We start from the raw sequence: 20,730 nt of genomic DNA on the forward strand, positions 1-20,730 counted from the left end.
CGATTGAGGAAAGTGGGACCCTGCCACCAATTTTGAACGAATTCACTAGTGTGAGATCTGTTTTCAGTCAACGAACTGAGGTGTAGAGAAGGACGCCATGTGTCAGCTCTTGGCAAGTGAAACGCCGATTCCCGAGGCTTTTCATTCACAGAACCGTTGTGTTGGAAATTCGATACCCCACTACGGAGAGTAAATGAATGTGCATTTGTGTAGTTACAACGCACGTAGCCTGTCAAATGCACTGGAGGTAAAACTGTTTCCTTTCTACATATGAATCATTAACCTTGAAGCCCAGCTGCCCTCTGCGGCAAGATCTATAAAGCGTGAATCCACAAAAGCACTGAATGGGTTCCACACTAGACTCCAAACTCCATCAATGGTAAAGGTAAAGCAGTGTTAATCGAGTGTTTTTATCTTGTTGATTTCCATGAGACATCAAATTCTGCATTGTACGTCATCTTTCATTCTCTGAGAACTATGCATTTCAATTTTTTTTTTTTTTTTTTTTTTTTTTTTTGTGGCTTTCTCATATGAGTGCTATTTTGTGAGCTTCTAATGATATTAAACAAAATGAGGGTTTCGTCCTAAATACCAGTGTGAGGGTAGTCCTTCAGATAGCTGACAATCTTTGACTTTCTAGTTTCGACTCTTTCATTATCATTAAGCAACACTAAAAGCAACATTTAAAGTGTTCATACACATTTGGTCAATGTACACTACAATATCATCCACGTTGGCAGCTCATTGGCAATATCAGTGCCATGGTTATTGACGCTACTGCACAAAAGTTGAGTGAAGCATTCATTTTTCAACTTTAAATGTATGTTTTCTTCTTCTCTTCTCTTTATTCATATACATATACGTACATTCGGACTTTGAACAAAACTCATAGATGCTAACATTTGTTGTTCTTCATAGACTGCATCACATTTCCTTCACTTATTCAAAAGAGCAGAAAAAATAAACTTGTGTTCGTTGACATGTGGAGCAAAAATAGGTTTAAACTGCAAAATTAAGGTCGAGCTTGAAATAGGAACTTAGGAGTAAAGAATGAAGTAACAGTTGATTCTTTGCCGTACACAATCAAGTAATGTTGGGCACCTTTCAGTCATTCTGCACATTGAGATGAATGCTTCTGGAAAATTGGGCTTAAAAGCACCTTTGAAGGCGCATCGTTTTTCTACTCTTTAGAATTTTTTTAGTAGCAACGTGCTTCACATCGACAATGTCCATGTCCAGACAACCTCCATCCTGACAAATCAACATCATCCTGGTGGACTTTGACTAAGAACCTATCTAGGCTTTTAGAATCTCCATCATATTTGTGAATGGAGGTCTAGCTTTTCCATTTGAGAAAATCTGAGCAAAATCTGGGCTTGTTCAGAACTAGCATGGTTTTCAAAACTGGTCCCTTAAAACTTTTCTCTACTGTTTTTGTTGCTTTCTACTGAAGAGTATTTAGAGGACGTGTTACTTTGCTTCCATTTCCAAGAATAGAAATTAGATAAGTTTTCATAAAAAACCTGAGTTAAATTTCTTAAATTTTCTACAACCAGCTTCTTATATATGTATTGCAATGTTTCTTGTTAGTAGAAGATAATTTTTTATTTAATTAAATAAATTTTCTCTATTTTTTAAAATATTTTAAAAGTGTTTATGAATAGATAGATAAACAATCCTACCACCAAAATTTAGCAATTGTTTTTTATTTTACATACATGAAAAGACAAAAAATCTAATTGACAATTGTTTCTAATTTGATAAGTTAGTTTTTAGACATAAATTGATCTTAATAATTATCAAAAAGTAAGTTCTACTACAATTTATGATTTTTAGAAGTTATGTAGCTTTTTAAAAAAAATAGTAAAATTTTAATTTTATAATTTATTAATAAATACAATTACATGATTCTAACTAATAAGTTTTGAAGTCATCCTTCGTGTACTAAAAATTAACTCAAGATTCTTAGTATTGATATAAGTTGATGATAATTAGAACTTCATTTATTATTATACATATCAAATTTCTCTAAAAACTTATAATTAAATAAAATATCTAAAAAATAAAGCTTTTAATTATTATTACAAGTTGGCCATATGGTGCACATGTTGGAAAATTATTCTACAAATTAGACACATATTTTGCAAGTTTAACAAATGACATATGGCCTATAAGTCATCACTCTGTACTTCTTTAATAAATAGTATATATAGAATAAGGAGTGAGGCCTTTTTCACTCTTATCAATACTTTTTATTTTTATTCTATATTAGTTTAAGACTTCTTAGTGTTTTATTATCAATAACTATTTATTCTTATTCTAATATTTTTCTTATCAAGTCTAAAATATAATCTTTATATATCCAATGCATCAAATTAAAGTTAATTGATTTTTATTTGAAAGGAGTTTTGATTGTATTTAGTATTAAAAGAATAGAATATTTATTATTTTATACGTTTATAGACAAGTTGAATAAATATTTTTTTAAAATATAAATATAAATATATATATTTTTATTTTACTTCTTAAAGTTGTATTTGTTTATCTAATAAATAATTTAAATATATTTATAGATTTTAATTTCTATATATTAGGTTGAAACTTTTTATACCAATTCAATCTTAGAATTTGTCTCTTTTTGAATCTATAAGTAGTTTTGTTTTACTTATTTATTATTAAAAAATAAATTTAGATAAAATTCGTATGTTCTTTACAAACCATTCTTAACCATAGGAAAGTAGATAATAGAAGCTCAAATGATATAATCAACTATTGAATTTAGTATTATATTTAATATATTTTATATACTTCTTATCATATTTATGCATTTAAGAAAGTTTGTTGTTTTTTTGATATCATATGTTATCTACTTTTTACTAATTGATTTTTAAAACAAATACATTATTAATATTTGAAATGATCTATAATTATATTAATATTGAATTATTTGCCTTTTAAAAGTATATAGTAGAATCATTGATATATTGGTTGATAATGAGCTATTTAATCTTAATTAATTATTATTATTATTATTATTATTATTATTTTGTTATGAGTAGTTGAATATAATCTTATATACATTATTATGAATCATAAGCTATGAAAATATTAAAAAAATAATTTGTGAGCATAAGTTTTAATACCATGGATGATATTAGCAATTTTTAGCAAAAGCCGCAACATTGAAGGATATCAACATAGTCAAAAGATGTCAAGGACAAGAACTTGATAAAGAAAAATAAACAAGTGAGTTTTTTCTCAAAGAAAGTTAACAAAATAGAAATAACTCAATATGTATATTAAGAAAGAAACTGGAATGGCTATTGCCAAAAGACAAGAAAACCAAAGACCCTTGAAATTAGACTAGAAGCAAGAAAAGAGTTGACAAGAGTGAAGAGGGCTTCACTCTTGTCTCTATATATACTATCTTACTAGGGGCTACATGGCGACATTCTATAGGGCCTCCAATATGTGTTGACTTTGTAGGATACATGCCTTGACTTACAAGGCAAGTTTTTCTACATGTGGGCCACATAATTAGCTTGGTCTTTAAGCTAACAACATGTGTGATACATGGCCAACTTGTTGACCACGTTTCTAGTCCCAAAAAGTCAATTAAAGATACCTATAAAGTCAAAGCAACATCTATGAAGCTTCTAGGAAGCTTTCATATCAAATACTATAGAATTAACTTATTTTTATTTATTTTTACTTACTTCTATCTATTTATACATGTAATTACAGGCTTACATGCGTATGTCCATGACATTACCTCATCTTCTAGGGACGAGTTCCACAAAGAGCAGTAATCATATTTTGAGGAAATCTATAATACGACGAATTATATTTGTCACATACTCTGATCTCTCTTTTCTTTGAAGATGATTGATAATACCTCTCAACCATCGATAGTGTCCCATACCAGGGCGGGAAGGCCATCCAGTTATTTGATCATTGTTGAGGCCTTCATAACTTCCTTCGAATAAAATATTTGGAACACTGTGAGGAGTTGTTCCTACATCTAATAAAATCACCAAACATCACGAGTTCATTCCAAGGTCGTGATACCAAATGTGTTATATCTCGCCATCTATTTGAGGGAGAACATGTCATTCTTGAAGATCTTCATCTTGATTGTGTCGTCTTGAAGGTTGTGTCAATCATAATGTCTTATTTGGGAAGTCAGTAAATGAAGGTTCTTGAATCAAATCCGATGGTTGTTGGTTCTCTATTTTCTGAGCATCACAACTATAAAGAAGCTACAAATAAGAATTGAAAGTAGAATGTTATCTTGCCTAGATCTTATTTCTTTTATAAAGAAGATTTTTATCTTAATTTTGATAGATGTCATCGATGAAAAGCCTCCACCACCTTTGCTACATTTACATGATTCTTTACTGGCTCCCATGTGCGTTCACTAAGATCATATCCGAGCCAATGGACAAGATATTCTAGTTTATTTTGGCGTCGCCTTGAATCTAAGACTTCTTCTACTTCAAATTCTTCATTATTGTCCACTTCTATAGGAGGAGGTGGAGCTTGTTTTCTTCTTGGTATGTTCACTATCTTGTATGGTTCAAGAAGAGACTTGTGGAATATTGGATGGATTTTCATTGACTCTGATAGGTGTAAATGATATGCAACTGGATTGATTTGTACAGAAATAAAAAATGATCGAAGCCTTCAATAGTCCAACTTATCACAAGGACGAGTGGTCTTGATATTGTGACGAAGTAACCATACCTTGTCACCCATGTGGAATGGTGGTTGTTCCTTTTGATAGACATCCGCATTGACCTTTTGTTGTTCTTGAGCTTTTTTTAATTGTGCCTTCATCGTTGCATGTAGCTTTGAAAAATGAATTGCCAAATCTTTCGCTGTAGGATTATCAACTTTTGAAAAGTCAAAAGTATCAAGTCATGGATGATAACCATAATTGGCAAAGAAAGGTGTTTATTTTGTAGAAGAATGTATCGTGTTATTATAAGCAAACTCTACGAATGGCAAAAGAGTTGTTTGATCATCTTGTTAGTAGTTGATGGTACATCTTAAATACTGCTCCAAAACTTGATTAACACGCTCCGTTTGTCCATCAATTTGAGGATGGAATGCTGAAGATAGTTTTATATCTACTTTTGGAATCTTGAAAAGAATCTGCCAAAATCTTAATATAAACTGGGTTCTCCTATCTGATATAATATCCTTGGGTAATCCATGATAGAGATAGATATTGTCAAGAAAGAGCTTGGTTTTTTCTTCACTTGTGATGGATTTTGTACATAGTACAAAATGTGCCATCTTGGTAAAACGATCTACTATCATGAATATAGAGTCATAAGAACTTGAGATTAGAAGATCTGTGATGAAATCCATAGAAATAAAAGACCATGGTTGTTCTGAAATGGATAATGGCTGAAAAAGTCCGTAAGGTCGATGATGAAGAGTTTTTGATTTTGAGCAAATATCACAAGATTGTACAAAATCTTTGACTGCTTTCCACATTTGTGGCGACCAAAAGTCCCTGGATATTAGTTCCAAAGTTTTTTTGTATCCAAAATATCCTGCTTCTAGAAAGTCATGACGAGCTTGAAGAACACGTAATTGAGCTTCACCTTCTAGAACATATAGGCATCTCTTGAAATATAATAGATTGTTCTTGAATTCAAACTTGGAAGTACCATGAGATTTTGAAGGGTTTCTCTTAATATCATGAATAAGAGAATCAAAAGAGATACTTGACTGAACTTGCTTAATGAAAGTTGAATCAACAGTTAGTGTTGATTTCATTGTTCGAAAATGAAGATGCTTTGACTTTAAGAGAATTGTCCATTGTTGATTGAAAGCAACATCTCCTTCCTTTGGTGCAAGGCAAGATCGTCTAGAGAGTGCATCTGACAAACCTTGTTATTTTCTTGGTTGATAAGTGATGTTGAATTCGAATCTTGACAAAGACATATTCCAACGAGCTTGGTGACGATTCAAAACATATACTGACATAAAATATTTAAGGTTCTTGTGATCCATATACACTGTGACTAGATTAGAAGCACCTTCTAGATAATGGCACCATTCTTGAAACGAATCCACGATTGCAAGAAGTTCTTTGTCGTGGATCTCATAATTGATCTCGACTGCTGAAAATTTTCTAGAATGAAAAGCTATTGGATGAAGTTTATCATCTATTTCCATTTGTGACAATATGACACTCAAAGCAAAGTCCGATGCGTCTGTTTCTATAAAAAATAGCTTAGAAAAATCTTCGCAATATAAGATTGGTGCAGAGATAAAGGTTATCTTTAAAGCTTCAAATGCTACTTCTTCTTCTTGATTCTATTGAAGTTTATCTTTACAAGTCAAACATGTAAGTGGAGCTGCAACTTGAGAGAAGTCTTTGATAAAGATCCGAAAGTAATTGACAAATTCCAAAAAGCATTAGACATCTCTTATCATTTTGGGATCTTCTAATCCATAATAGTTTGAAGTTTCTTAGGATCCATCATAAGTCCATCATTTGAAATGATGTATCCTATAAAGTCGACTTGAGTAGTATAAAATACACACTTTTCTCTCTTGGCATAGAGTCCTGCATCTCGTAGTTTTTGTAACACATGACGAACATGAAGTTTATCTTCTTCTGAGTTTTTAAAATAGATTAAGATGTCATCTAGGTAATATACAACAAAATCATCTAAAAACTCCTATAAGACATCATTCATTAGATGTTGAAATACATCTGGTACATTTATAAGTCTAAAAGGTATGACGTTGTATTTAAAATGTCTATACCTTGTTCGAAACGTAGTCTTTCATTCATCTCCTTTTTTGATGCGTACTAGATTATATGCTCCTCATAGATCTATTTTTATATAGATCTTAGCTTCATTCAACTAATCAAGGAGTCTAGATATCAAAGGTAGCGGGTACATATTCTTGATGGTGATTTTGTTGAGTCCTCGATAATCGACACACATCTGCAATGTTCCATCTTTTTTCTTTATAAATAAAATTGGAGCTCCTGCTCGAGATTTGGAATAGCATATGAAGTTCTTGGCTAGATTTTCTTCAATATACTCCTTGAGTTCAGCCAACTCATTTTGAGATAAATTGATGATTGGTCCAAATAGTAGTTGTGCTCCTTCTTGAAGATCAATTGAGCAATCATAGGAATGATGTTTTGGAAGAGTATCCGCATTTTTCTTCTCAAATACATCTTCAAAATCTTGATATTGGCTTGAAAAGCCACTTGAAGTCTTTCCACCAATAGAAACAAGTGTGGCATAAATGAGACAAGGTGATCCTTCTTTTGCAGCATGCAAGAAAGCTCTTGCACTTACAAATACAGGTTTAATTATACTAGACTTATGACTTTCTACTTGATTAACTACGTTCTTAGTTATACTTTCAGAAAAGTCAGGACTACGAGAAGTCCAATCTATTTTAGGATTATATTTTTCTACCCATGATAAACTTAAAATGACTGAATTAGAGGGAGATCTAATGATATTAAATATTACAAAGCTACTATGACTATTAGTTGCTACTTCTATAGGGAAGATTTCATGAATAACATCTCTTGAAGACAACGGACGACCATCTATGACTTCTACATGAACAGGTTTAGTTTTCTTCACTAAAAGTATGCTATATCTTTTAGCAAATTCTTCATCTAAAAAACATGCTAAGGCTCCTGAATCTAACAAGGCAGAGGCTTTGTGATGTTTAGGTTCTAGAATAAAATTTATCGTAAAACATGGAGAGGATTGTGAGGAGAGAATAGGACCTTCACTGGGTATTGTACAAGGTTCTAGCTGCACGGTCCCTATTGTAGTTGGACAAATTTGTTTTCCAATATGTTATCTTCTTTGATTGCCGTTGTCATGTTGTAGTTCGGCTACTATATGAAAATAATGTAATTATATACTTAATATATAATTTATTAAGTAACATGGTGAGAGCCATGTTAGTAGATTTTAGTTGGTTGTAGAATATAATTTGAATATTACTTTGAGAAGAGGTTGTTTAAAAAGATTACTATAGAATTTGTATAACTTTAATTTCCTTTTGATAGTGGCTTTTAAGATTGGTTTTGGTTGATAGTAACTTCTAAATATTTAGAGTCACCTTTGTTAGACATTGGTGACATTTGAAAACTTATTTTGATTTTTTTATTTGATATTTAGAGCATACATTATGTAAATCTTATAAGAAAAAGGATTGAAGAAGGATTTTGGTAGCAAAGGGAGTAATTAGGGCACTAATATAGATGAATGGAGATGAAAAATAAAAATCTCCATTCCTATTGGTCAAAAATCATGACCAATGGGCTTTAAGGAGCCTACCCGAGGTCATATTAGGGATTAGGGTTAGTTTCTGGAGGCCATTCGAACTTTGAAGGCTAGGGTCAGAAGGTTTAGGTTTTTGGTTAAGGTTTTTGTGCGAGTTTTGTGTCATTTGGGGTTTTTATAAAGAAGTTATAGGCGCTCAAAGTTAAGGTGTTAGTTTTGGACCTACTATCACTCTTTTGGGCATAACGCACGCGTACAGATAGCAATTGAGGATCGGCGACCGCGACTGGAGAAAGCACTTTTGCGGCTATACTTTTCACATACTGCTTACTGGATTCCAAGTTGGAATGAAGGAGTTATTGGATTTTGAAGTCAGTGCATGCAATCTAAGGGTAGTAAGTAAACCGATTTACTAGTGGTTGTCTCTTGAGCTATATCTTGAGCAATTTTGTGAGGTTTTGGCTCAAAATTTCAAGGAATATGTAATTTCATGTTAGTAAACTTTGTGCATAAGTTTTATGACATTTGGAGTTTGTATTTTTGAGATATAAGGAAAATAGTTTTCGGATGCTTGTAAATTAGGGTTTGGAGTGTCTGCTAGGGTTTCTTAGATGCCAAAAGATCGGGAGTGAATTTGCAGTTGGTTTTTTTTGTGGTACAAGTTAAGGGTAATTTCTACTTATCTTGTAAATTTGAATTAAATTGAACGGTTAGATCAATAGTTATGAGTTTCTAAAGTTCGGGGCGAAAAAACCCTTCGCGGGAAAAATATGTTTTGAAGGGATTTTGTTATATTTGGAGTTTTATACAAAAATAAAGGAGTTTTGGAAGCTAAGAAAAAAATCATATAAAGGTTTAAGGTACACTCTCTACAGCTAGATACCCAGTGTATTCTCAAATAGCAAATCACGCCATACGACACCATACTCCTTATTTTATGGTTGTGTCCCTTCTTTGAGCAGTGTTGAGCAGTGTGTTCAGGTTCTCCATAATATAAGCATAATCTTTCCTGACGACGACAAGTCTTTTTTTGCTCAGTAAGAGGTTTGAAATGTACCGCATCGATTTGCATATCCTCTACTTTCAAATGTATATGTTGAACAAATATTGGTGTCTCCATTGAATTATAGTAATGTTGAGGTCCATTTGTACGGTTCTCTGATTGAAATTCAAAAAAATGATTGTCGCACTTCACAGTAAAGTCAATTGCTTGACTCAATGTTTGAGGATCAAGTAAGTTGAGCATTAATTTTTTTACTTCATATTGTAATCCGTAGAAAAATTGGTTAACAAGTGCAACATCATCCCACTTGATATCAGTTGCAAGTTGTTGAAATTGTGAAGCATATAACGTTACTGATTAATTATCCTATCATAAAATATGGATCTTGTTGGTTGCAACATGAATTGCATCATGTTCTCCATACATGGATCAAAACTACGCCAAAAAAGCCTCGAGATTATCCAATATTAGATCTCGTCGTTCAAGAAAAGATGAAAACCATGATAATGTTGAACGTGAAAGAAGCGTACTAATGAATCTAACTTGTGATCCAAGAGTTGGATAGCTTTGGGATTGAAGTTCAATCACAAGTTTTACTTGATTGATAAATCCTCTAAACTTTGATCTGGTGCCATCAAACTTGTCGGGTAGGACAATTCTAGGTTCTCTGATAGTGGAAGGACATTCCACCAGAGGAGAAGGAACATGATTTGGTGTAGATGTTGAAGCAACTCTAATCATTTCTATATCTTTACTTCTTGCTAATCTTGTTGCTCTTTGTGGTGGTAAATTGAGTTGATGCATCACAAGTATTAACTCCCTCAATTGCTCTTGCATTTGTGCCATTATTCTCTTCATTTCAATAAGTTCTGCCATGATGACACTTAAAAAAAAAAAATGCCTAATATTGCTCAAGACAAATAGAAGAGAGGATTTGAAAACAAAGAAAATACTAAGGACAATATTAGTTTAGAAGAGGGTAATCTGCAACTTCTAATATACTTATGCCTTATTAAGAGAAAGGGATAATCTACTCTTAATCAAGATTAGACAAAGCTCTGATATTGTAAGTGTACTCTTATCAATCTTTCAAAGAGAAGAACTTAATAAAGACAAATAAACAAGTAAGACTCCTCTCAAAGAAAGTTGGCAAAATAGAAATAACTCAATATGTATATTAAGAAAGAAATTGGAATGGCTATTGCCAAAAGACAAGAAAACCAAAGACCCTTGAAACTAGACTAGAAGCAAGAAAAGAGTTGACAAAAGTGAAGAGGGCTTCACTCTTGTCTCTATATATACTATCTTACTAAAAGCTACTTGGCGATATTCTATAGGACCTCCAATATGTGTTGACTTTATAGGACACATGCCTTGACTTACAAGGCAAGTTTTTCTACGTGTGGGCCACATAGTTAGCTTGGTCTTCAACCTAACAACATGTGTGGCACATGGCCAACTTGTTGACAACGTTTCTAGTCCCAAAAATTCAATTAAAGACACCTATAAAGTCAAAGCAGCATCTATGAAGCTTCTAAGAAGCCTCCATATCAAATATTATAGAATTAACTTAGTTTTATTTAATTTTACTTACTTCTATCTATTTATACATGTAATTATTGGCTTACATGCATATGTCCGTGACAGAAGATTGAATGAAGATGTGAAAATAGAAGCAACTAGTAACTTATTGCAACATGATTACAAATTTAAGATAAAAGCTATGATTAGGAAACTTTTAGGCATAATGAAAATTCATAGAGAGACATATTTATTTTCTTTCTTATTTGAAATTTGGATATTTAGTCAATACCACAAGCTAGTTTATTACATTTCATAAACATTTAGGCTAAACAAAACTATGTAATATTTACACTCAAATCAATAAAATAGAGAACATTAGTTTATTGAGTATGAAATATTTATAAATTTGGTAGTGTTGTATAGAAGTATGATATCAAATAAAGGATTTATGTCTTGGGTGCATCAATTTATCACTATTACTATTCTACAACACACTACTAACTAGTACAATCTACAAGGAAACATTTTGGCAACCATGTTGAGAAGGATCATTTAACTTGAGACAATAGATTATATGAATGACAAATATGGCTATTTTATTAGAAATTTGACTCAAAAAACTAATAGTATCAAAGAGCATGGTTCCAAAAAAAGACACTTTTACAAGGAAAGATTGTAAAGACAAATTATCTATTGACTTTCTAAAAACATTAGAAAAAAGCTTGGAAGAAGAAGTGGAGTCTATCAAGAATCTCTTCAAATAGATGAAATACCAAATTTTGGCTGTAAATGCCAAAAACAAAAAAATAAAAATAAAGATGCAAAAACTTTCAATACAATTATAAATTGAAAATATTTTTTCATTAGAAAAAACTTCATAAATAACCATATTATCATATTTAGCAAAATTAACCACAATAAAAATTTATGTATCTATAATTACACTGGTAATTATACAAATCACAATAGAAATAATAATATTTTTTAATAATTCACAACGCATAATTCTATACCTAATATTTCAAACAAGTGATGATTCAAATTAACATCTATAATGTTTCAAAAATATTGCTATAATCAATCAAGTCATTGATCTAATAGAATTCAAAAATATTTTTTTTATAATTATAGAAGGAATTAGAATTAATTAGACTTATAATTTTTAGGAAAAAAATTATATTATATCTTAAATAGAAATAAAAAATAGACTTTTAAAAGTAATAAGAAAGCATTGTAAGTATTGAATATAACTAGATAACATTCAAATAAATTAATAGATGTCTTTTATCATTGATTCAATAAAATATTAGATAAAGTAGAAATATTAGTTAATGATTCTAAGAGAATTTACATACTTCACTTCAATAAGGATTAATTTATATGCATGTCATCTTATTTTGTAAAACAATAGAAGCAACTATATAAATTTCTAGAGAACTAAGTAACATTGTTAGTTATAGTGTACCACCATTAAGATTGGTATAAAAACTACCAATGTATAATATATGCAATTATTGGCATCTATTACTTTGCAAATGAAATCTTCAAAAATCAAACATCTACCTTGCAAAAAAATATTAAATAAAATCATAATATTACAATAAAATAAAGTCTATTATAACATATTTCAATCAAATCAATAATTATGTATGAACAAAAAATTTTAGAATTATGGATCTACTCAAAATCACTATCAAAATTGTCTAACAAATAAACCACAATTGCTACTATTTTTTTTATAAGAGTGAAGATTCTAAAGGCAGTGTCATAAATTATAAGTTGAAGAATGAAAGTGCAAGAATTTTAACTATTTTTATAGCAATAATTCAATTAATAAATATTGAAATTTGAAAATAGTGGAACACTAGGTAGAATCTCAAAAATCATTTTTTCCATAGCATTTAGAACAACTATACATCTTTAGAAGTTACATTTGCATGATTGATAAATCTTCTATTTATAATTTAGTTTAGATGTGTCTAAATCCAATTGTTGATATCTTTGGCCTTAACATTGCTACTATTATTATCTAAGTAGTTTCTATTCAACCATACTTCAAAGATCATTTTATTGGGATTCTATATTGTCTTTATAATCTTGACATCTCAAAACCAAGTTATATTTGTTTTAGCTCTCTTTTGCTTACTATCTATAATATTGATTTGTTTTATTTTTATCCTATTCAATCTATTAATGATGTAATTTATTCCAAATATTCTATTTTTTTTCTTTCATTTTTTGTTATGTAGTAAGTAATTCTACAAATATAGTGCAACTAACCACCAAGACATAATTGTAGTTCTATGTCCATAAGGCATTATATCAATGGAAGTAGTACTCCAAAAATACTTAGACATAAGTGACAAATCTATTGACATATTGCAATCACCTCTGAAATAATGTATTTGCCAATTAGTGTAATGACTTTGTCCAATCAATAACCTTCATGAAGAATACACTACTACTATTTTTGAAAAAGTCAAAGTGAATTATATACTTCAATACTTGCATCTTTTTTTGGCTAGAATTCAAAGGAATAGTTGTACAAAATAAGGCCATTTATAAGCATTCTTGCCTAAATGAAAAATAGTTTGTAAATAGAGTACAATAAGACAAGTACACATACTATATTTTTTGAATTGGATAAAAGCATTTGAAAGCCATGTTCACACAATTATGTAACATATTAAAAACCATCTATCTTTGACATACATATTTATTTTAATAATTACCTATATAATTAGATAGAAATAGATAAAAGTAGATTAATTTTATAATACTTTTTAAAAAAACTTTTTAATAGCTTCATAGATATGGCTTTGATTTTACATGTATTTATAGTTTATTAATAGGTTAGAAACTTAACTAATAAGTTAACTACTTATCGCACATGTTGGTAGCTTATAGAACAAGCTAACTATGTAGCACATACATAAGAAACTTGCCTTGCAAGTTAAGATATGTGTCTTATAAAGTCAACACATGTTGCAAGTCTTATATGTATGGAAGCAAGAGTGTAGCCTTTTTCATTCTTGTCAATGCCTTTTTGTCAAGGACATGAACCTCAAAGAAAGAAAATCCTCAATATAATCTTCTATTACTAAAGAGAATTAGAAAGTCACTCAAAAATAATATATTATTCAACTAGAATGGCTATTGCCTAAGATAAGAAGACTAAAAAGTCTTCGAATAAGACTAACGACTAGAAATGCATTGACAAGAATGAAGAAGGCTTCACTCTTGCCTCTATATATACTATCTAACTAAGAGCTACATTGCAATGTCTTATAGGACCTCCAACATGTGTTGACTTTACTAGCCACATGTCTTATCTTGCAAGGCAAGTTACTTATGTATGTACCACATAGTTGACTTGTTCTACAAGCTATTAGATAGAGATAACTTGTTCCACAAACTACCAATACATGATTAGCTTTTTGGCCAAGTTTCTAATCTATAAACACATCTAAAATCAAAATTATATCTATGAAGCTTCTAGGAGGCTTCTCTAGAAGACTTTATAAAATTATTCTATATTTATCTACTTCTACTTAATCATATAAGTAACTATTGAGATAAATATATATATATCTGTGATATTATCCTCCTTCTAGGGACGAGTTCCATGAGGAGTGGTCTTCATATGTTGAAGAAGTCTAAGATGCAGTGAAATGTATTTGCTATATACTCCGATCTTTGTTCTCTTCGAAGATGGTTGATAGGTCCTCTCAACCATCTATAGTGTCCCATACTAGGGAAGGAAGACGACTATGTTATTTGGTCATTGTTGAGACCTTCATAACTTCCTTTAAATAAAACATTTAGAATACGATCAAGATTTGTTCTTATCTCTAATAAAATCATTAAACATCGGGAGTCTCTTCTAAGGTTGTGATACCAAACACATTGTCGTATAGCATGATTTGCTATCTAAGAATATAATAGGTATCTAGCTGTAGAGAGTATAGCTTAAACCTTTATATGATTCTTATCTTAGCTTCCAAAACTCCTTTATTTTTGTATAAAACTCCAAATATAACAAAATCCCTTCAAAACATATTTTTCCTGTGAAGGATTTTTTTGCCCCAAACTTAAAAAAATCATAACTATTGATCTAACCATTCAATTTGTCTCAAATTTACAAGATAGGTAAAATTCACCCTTAACTTTTACCACAAAAAAACCAACTACAAATTCACTCCCGATCTTCTGGCATCTAAGAAACCCTAACAGTACTCTAAACCCTAATTTACAAGCACCCAAAAAACTATTTTTCTTATATCTCAAAAATCCAAACTCCAAATGTCATAAAACTTATGCATAAATTTTACTAATATAAAATTACACATTTCCTGAAATTTTGAGCCAAAACCTTGTCAAATTGCTCAAGATATAGCTCAAGAGACAACCACTAGTAAATCGATTTACTTACTACCCTTAGATTGAATGCACTGACTTCAAAATCCAATAACTCCTTTATGCCAACTTGAAGTCTTGTAAGCAGTATGTAAAAAGTATAGCCGCAAAAGTGCTCTCTCTAGTCGCAGTTGCCGATCCTCAATTGCTATCTGTACAAGTGCGTTATGCCCAAAAGAATGACAATAGGTCCAAAACTAATACCTTAACTTTGAGCACCTATAACTTCTTCATAAAAATCCCAAATGACACAAAACTTATACCAAAACCATAGCCAAAAATCTAGACCTTTTGACCTTAGCCTTCAAAACTTGAATGGCTTCGAAAAAATAACCCTAATTTCTAATATGGCCTCGGGCAGTCTCCTCAAAGTCCATTGGTCATGATTTTTGACCAATAGGAATGGAGATTTTCATTATTCATCTCCATTTATCTATATTGGTGCCTTAATTATTCCCTTTGCTACCAAAATCCTTCTTCAATCCTTTTTCTTATAAGATTTATATAATTTATGCTCTAAATATCAAATAAAAGAATCAAAATAAATTTTCAAATGTCACCAATGTCTAACAAAGGTGACTCTAAATATTTAGAAGTTACTATCAACCAAAACCAATCTTAAAAGCTACTATCAAAAGAAAATTAAAGTTATAAAAATTCTATAGTAATCTTTTTAAACAACCTCTTTTCAAGATAGTAATCAAATTATATTCTACAACCAATTAAAATCTACTAATATGGCTCTTATCATGTTACTTAATAAATTATATATTAAGTACATAATTACATTATTTTTATACAGTAGCCAAACCACAACATGACATTTACCCCCTCTAAATCTGTGCATTCTCCGGTATGCACCAAGAAGAACCAAAGTTGTGGTCGGCATTATATCAACTTCCCAATATTGTCTTTTTTTGATCCATGTCTTCCACTTCTTCATTTGTAAAGAAATTTATGTCTTCTCTATTACCTTCACAAATTTCTTGTTGCCTTAATCAATGCCGCATATCAGTTTTGTCCTTGTATTTCCAGCTTATTTCTTCCAAAATCTTCTGAACATGTGTCCATATATATACTTGCTATTTAAGTATCTTTATCAAGCACATCTACTCTTTTTAGGTCTTTTTCAGTTTTTTGCATACCTCTTTTCTCCCATTTTTGTAAGCCATTAAATTGTGTATGTACAACATATCTATTCTTATATAATTTTACAACACTTGTATGAAAGATATTAATCTCTCCATGCAAGAATACTTTCTTTGATGTACCACTATATTCCCGCTCTATAGTGGTATCCAACAAAAATCTTTAAACTCTTTACTAATCCTTGGTAATAAATCACTTCGTAAATAATTCCAATTGTTCTTATAGTTTGCAGGGTATTGTTAGAAATTGCACTACCCTTTTTCCATCTTGACTTCTAATACAGGCACATTGTCGTATGGCGTGATTTGCTATCTCGGAATACACTGAGTATCTAGTTGTAGAGAGTTTAGGTTTCACTTATATATTATGCCTTAGCTCCCAAAAATCCTCTTTGCTTTGTATAAAAAATTCAAAATATATTAAAATCCTTTAAAACATTTTTCTTCACGCAAAGACCTTTTTACATCAGACTTTAGGATCTCATATATCTCGATCCAACCGTTCAGTTTGTTTCAAATTTCTACATAAGATAAATGCTATTCTTTATCCTTACCACAACAAAAATGAACCGTACATCTATCATCGAACTTTCAGCATCTTAGAAACCCTAGCATGTGCACAAAACCCTAACTTATAAGCATCCGAAAACTATTTTCCTTATATTTCAAAAACCCAAACTCCAAATTCCACAAAACTTATGTAGAAAGTTGTATTACAAGATTTTACACAATCTTGGAAATTTTGAGTCAAAACCTCGTCAAATTGTCTAAGATATAGCTCAAATCACAAGTACAAGTAAATTGGTCTACTTACTACCCTTAGATTCCAAGCGCTGACTTCAACTGCCAATATCTCCTTCATCAAAGCTTGGAATTTGGCAAATAGTAGGCATAAATTGAAGCCGAAAAAGTTCTCTCTCCAATTCTATTCGCCGATTCTCGTTTTCTGTCTGTATGCTTGCGCAATGCCTCAAAGAGTGACAGTAGGTCCAAAACTAACACCTTAACTTTGAGCGCCTATAACTTCTTCATAAAAACCCCAAATGACACAAAACTTGCACCAAAACCATATCCAAAACCCTAAAGCTTCTGACCCCAGCCTCCAAAGTTCGAATGGCCTCGAGAAGCTAACCCTAATCCCTAATATGGCCTCGGACAGCCTCCTCAAAGCCCATTGGTCATGATTTTTGACCAATAGGAATGGAGATTTTCATTATTCATCTCCATTCATCTAAATTGGTGCCCTAATTACTCCCTTTGCTACCAAAATCCTTCTTCAATCCTTTTTCTTATAAGATTTACATAATTTATGCTCTAAACACCAAATAGAAGAACTAAAAGAAGTTTTCAAAGGTCACCAATGTCTAACAAAGGTGATTCTAAATATTTAGAAGTTACTATCAATCAAAACCAATCTTAAAAGCCACTATCAAAAGGAAATTAAAGTTATAAAAATTCTATAGTAATCTTTTTAAACAACCTCTTTTTAAGATAATAATCAAATTATATTCTAAAACCAACTAAAATCTACTAACATGGCTCTCACCATGTTACTTAATAAATTATATATTAAGTACATAATTACATTATTTTCATATAGTAGCCGAACCACAACATGACAACATGCTGATCCATCATCCAAAACTTTGGTCTCCATCCTCACAATTGTAATATATGGTTGACCAAGAATCACTGAATATGAAGTAGTATCTTGAACAAAAAATTTTTGTTCTGTGGTCACATCTCCAACCTTACCTTCACATTTGGGCAAGCACCATAAAAATCTCCTCGTGTATTATTTGGTGCCCGAATCACCTATCCATGGTTAATATCAATGGGCCACCTTCCACGTTTATAGACTTCTTTTGACATAATATTAATTTCAAATCCATGGTCAATGAGAGCAATTACTGGTTCTTCCAAGTCTTCCATTTTTACTAAAGTCTCTATGGTGGCTCTTGCCCAATATCCCTTGGTATTGTGTCCAGGGCCCTTGTTAACATCCTTGTATTCATCCAAATCAAATTGTCCCTTTTTATTGATATAACATTTTACGAATTCATGTTCTTCTTCTTCAGTTAAGATTGTATCCAAAGCATTAGATACAACAGATTCTCATGCCAACTGCCTCTTTCGCTTAACAGTGTCTATGATGACTTCATGAAACTCTCTCTTTGTAATGCCTAAAATTTCTCGTAGAATAAATTTAATTTTGGCATTCAATACTCTTTCTTCCAAGACTCCTTTCAAATCTATGGCTGCTTCAATATCAAATTGAAGCTTATAAGTAATATGTTTACTCTTCTCTTTGTCTTTATCAACCTCCATTCTTTCTTCCTATTTTTCTTTTGGTAGTGAAGCATTTTCAAGATGCAATATCGATGGCCCAACCTTGGATGGTCTATTAGCATGTGATATAGATATTTCTTTATTTTATATTATTTCTGCATGCCTTTGAGATCTCTTCTTGTTTTTTGGCTCTTTTGGATTTTCTTCTATTTCATTTCTTTCCCTTTTCACCTCCATTAGGGCTTTATGTTGAGACTTTGCTAAATAAGCATGTACAGACATAGTATCTATAGGGTCATCCTATCTTGTGGCATTTCTAATTATTGTGGCTGTATTAAGTAATTCTTGCCTTGTTGTTTTTCCTTTATTCATGCTGATGTAGCATGATTCCATAGATCCTCTATATTTACATGTTTATCATAAACATCCTCCTTCTTCCTTACAACCTCAATGCCATGAGTAATAGCTTCTCTTGATGTCATAGCCTATTGAAATAAATGCTCTTTCAAAACCTTTTTCATCCCTCCCTTTTCAAAATTGGTTTTGAGAAACTCACTTGTATCTCGCAACGTAATTTTTCTATTTTTTTATAAAATTACTCCATCTCACAGAATATCAGTAAAATCTCTACACTTCCTTCGAGGATGCTCCATACTATCACACCAAATACATCGTTGTATATATCTTGGCTTTGATACAGATTTACTCTCAGGTAATCCTTCTTTCTCTTCTAGCTTTGCCAGTTTGATTTGTAAGTCTTTCATTCCTTTTACCAACTCATCAATTGCATCTTTCTGTGGTGTAATTGTAGACATAGGAATTGAAATAGTACTTACTGGTGTAGCAAGTTTTGGTATTTGCCTATGAGATATTGTAGTTGATAGAGGTCTCATTTCTTGCCTTACTACCACTTTTTTCCTCCGGTATTTTCTTTTAGCAAGTATGCCCATAGCTTCAGAGACTTTCTTCTAATCAATAGTAAGTCCATTGTCCTCTGTATTATCCTCCAACAATAATTCTAACTTTTTTTTGTAAATCATTGCTAGCTGATTGAAGAAATAACTCCACCTTATTATTTTCAAGTGTAAGCTTTTCCACTCGAGACAATTGAAGAAACTGTCTTTCAAAGTCTCGGAATAACTCTGTTGTAACTAAACCCTTATTGGATTTATTGATCCATTCCATAAATAATTTTCTTGTCACCCTTTCTGCATCTTCTAAAGAATACTCTTCTTTTAGTTGAAGGAAAAAATCCTCCCATTTCTCTCGATGAGTTTTAATAATCCCCTTTATATGCTCACGAAGCTCTAGTACAACTGCAAGCTCAAATGTAAAGATCATATCTTTCTTCGATACTTTATTGAGCTCCATCTTCCGAGAATAATACTTAAGATACTTGGAAATATTTCTTCCATCAAATTGATCCAATAAACCAACAACAGATTGCAAGGCTTTAGTAGCCATTGCCTCCTTGCATTCCACTACTTTTTATAAAAAGTACAAATGCTTGAAATATTTGAGTTGTAGTAGGATCAAGTTACAATGGAGATTCCCCAATGCAATTCTTCCTACGACTTCCTTGCTTCTCTTCCATAATAAAAGCCAAAATATTTCTTCAAAACTCTCTACCCCAAAAAATTTCACGTCGGATTCACCAAGTCTGTTGTATGGCATGATTTGATATCTGAGAAAATATTGGGTATCTAGCTGTAGCGAGTGTAGCTTAAATCTTTATATGATTCTTATCTTAGCTTCCAAAACTCCTTTATTTTTGTATAAAACTCCAAATATAACAAAATCCCTTCAAAACATATTTTTCCTGTGAAGGATTTTCTTGCCCCAAAATTTAAAAAATCATTACTATTGATCTAACCATTCAATTTGTCTCAAATTTATAAGATAGGTAAAATTCACCCTTAACTTTTACCACAAAAAAACCAACTACAAATTCACTCCCGATCTTCTGGCATCTAAGAAACCCTAACAGCACTCTAAACCCTAATTTACAAGCACCAAAAAAACTATTTTCCTTATATCTCAAAAATCCAAACTCCAAATGTCATAA

Source organism: Physcomitrium patens, chromosome 21 (genome assembly GCF_059467195.1).
Source record: "Physcomitrium patens ecotype Gransden chromosome 21, ASM5946719v1, whole genome shotgun sequence".
Lineage (NCBI taxonomy): Eukaryota > Viridiplantae > Streptophyta > Bryopsida > Funariales > Funariaceae > Physcomitrium > Physcomitrium patens.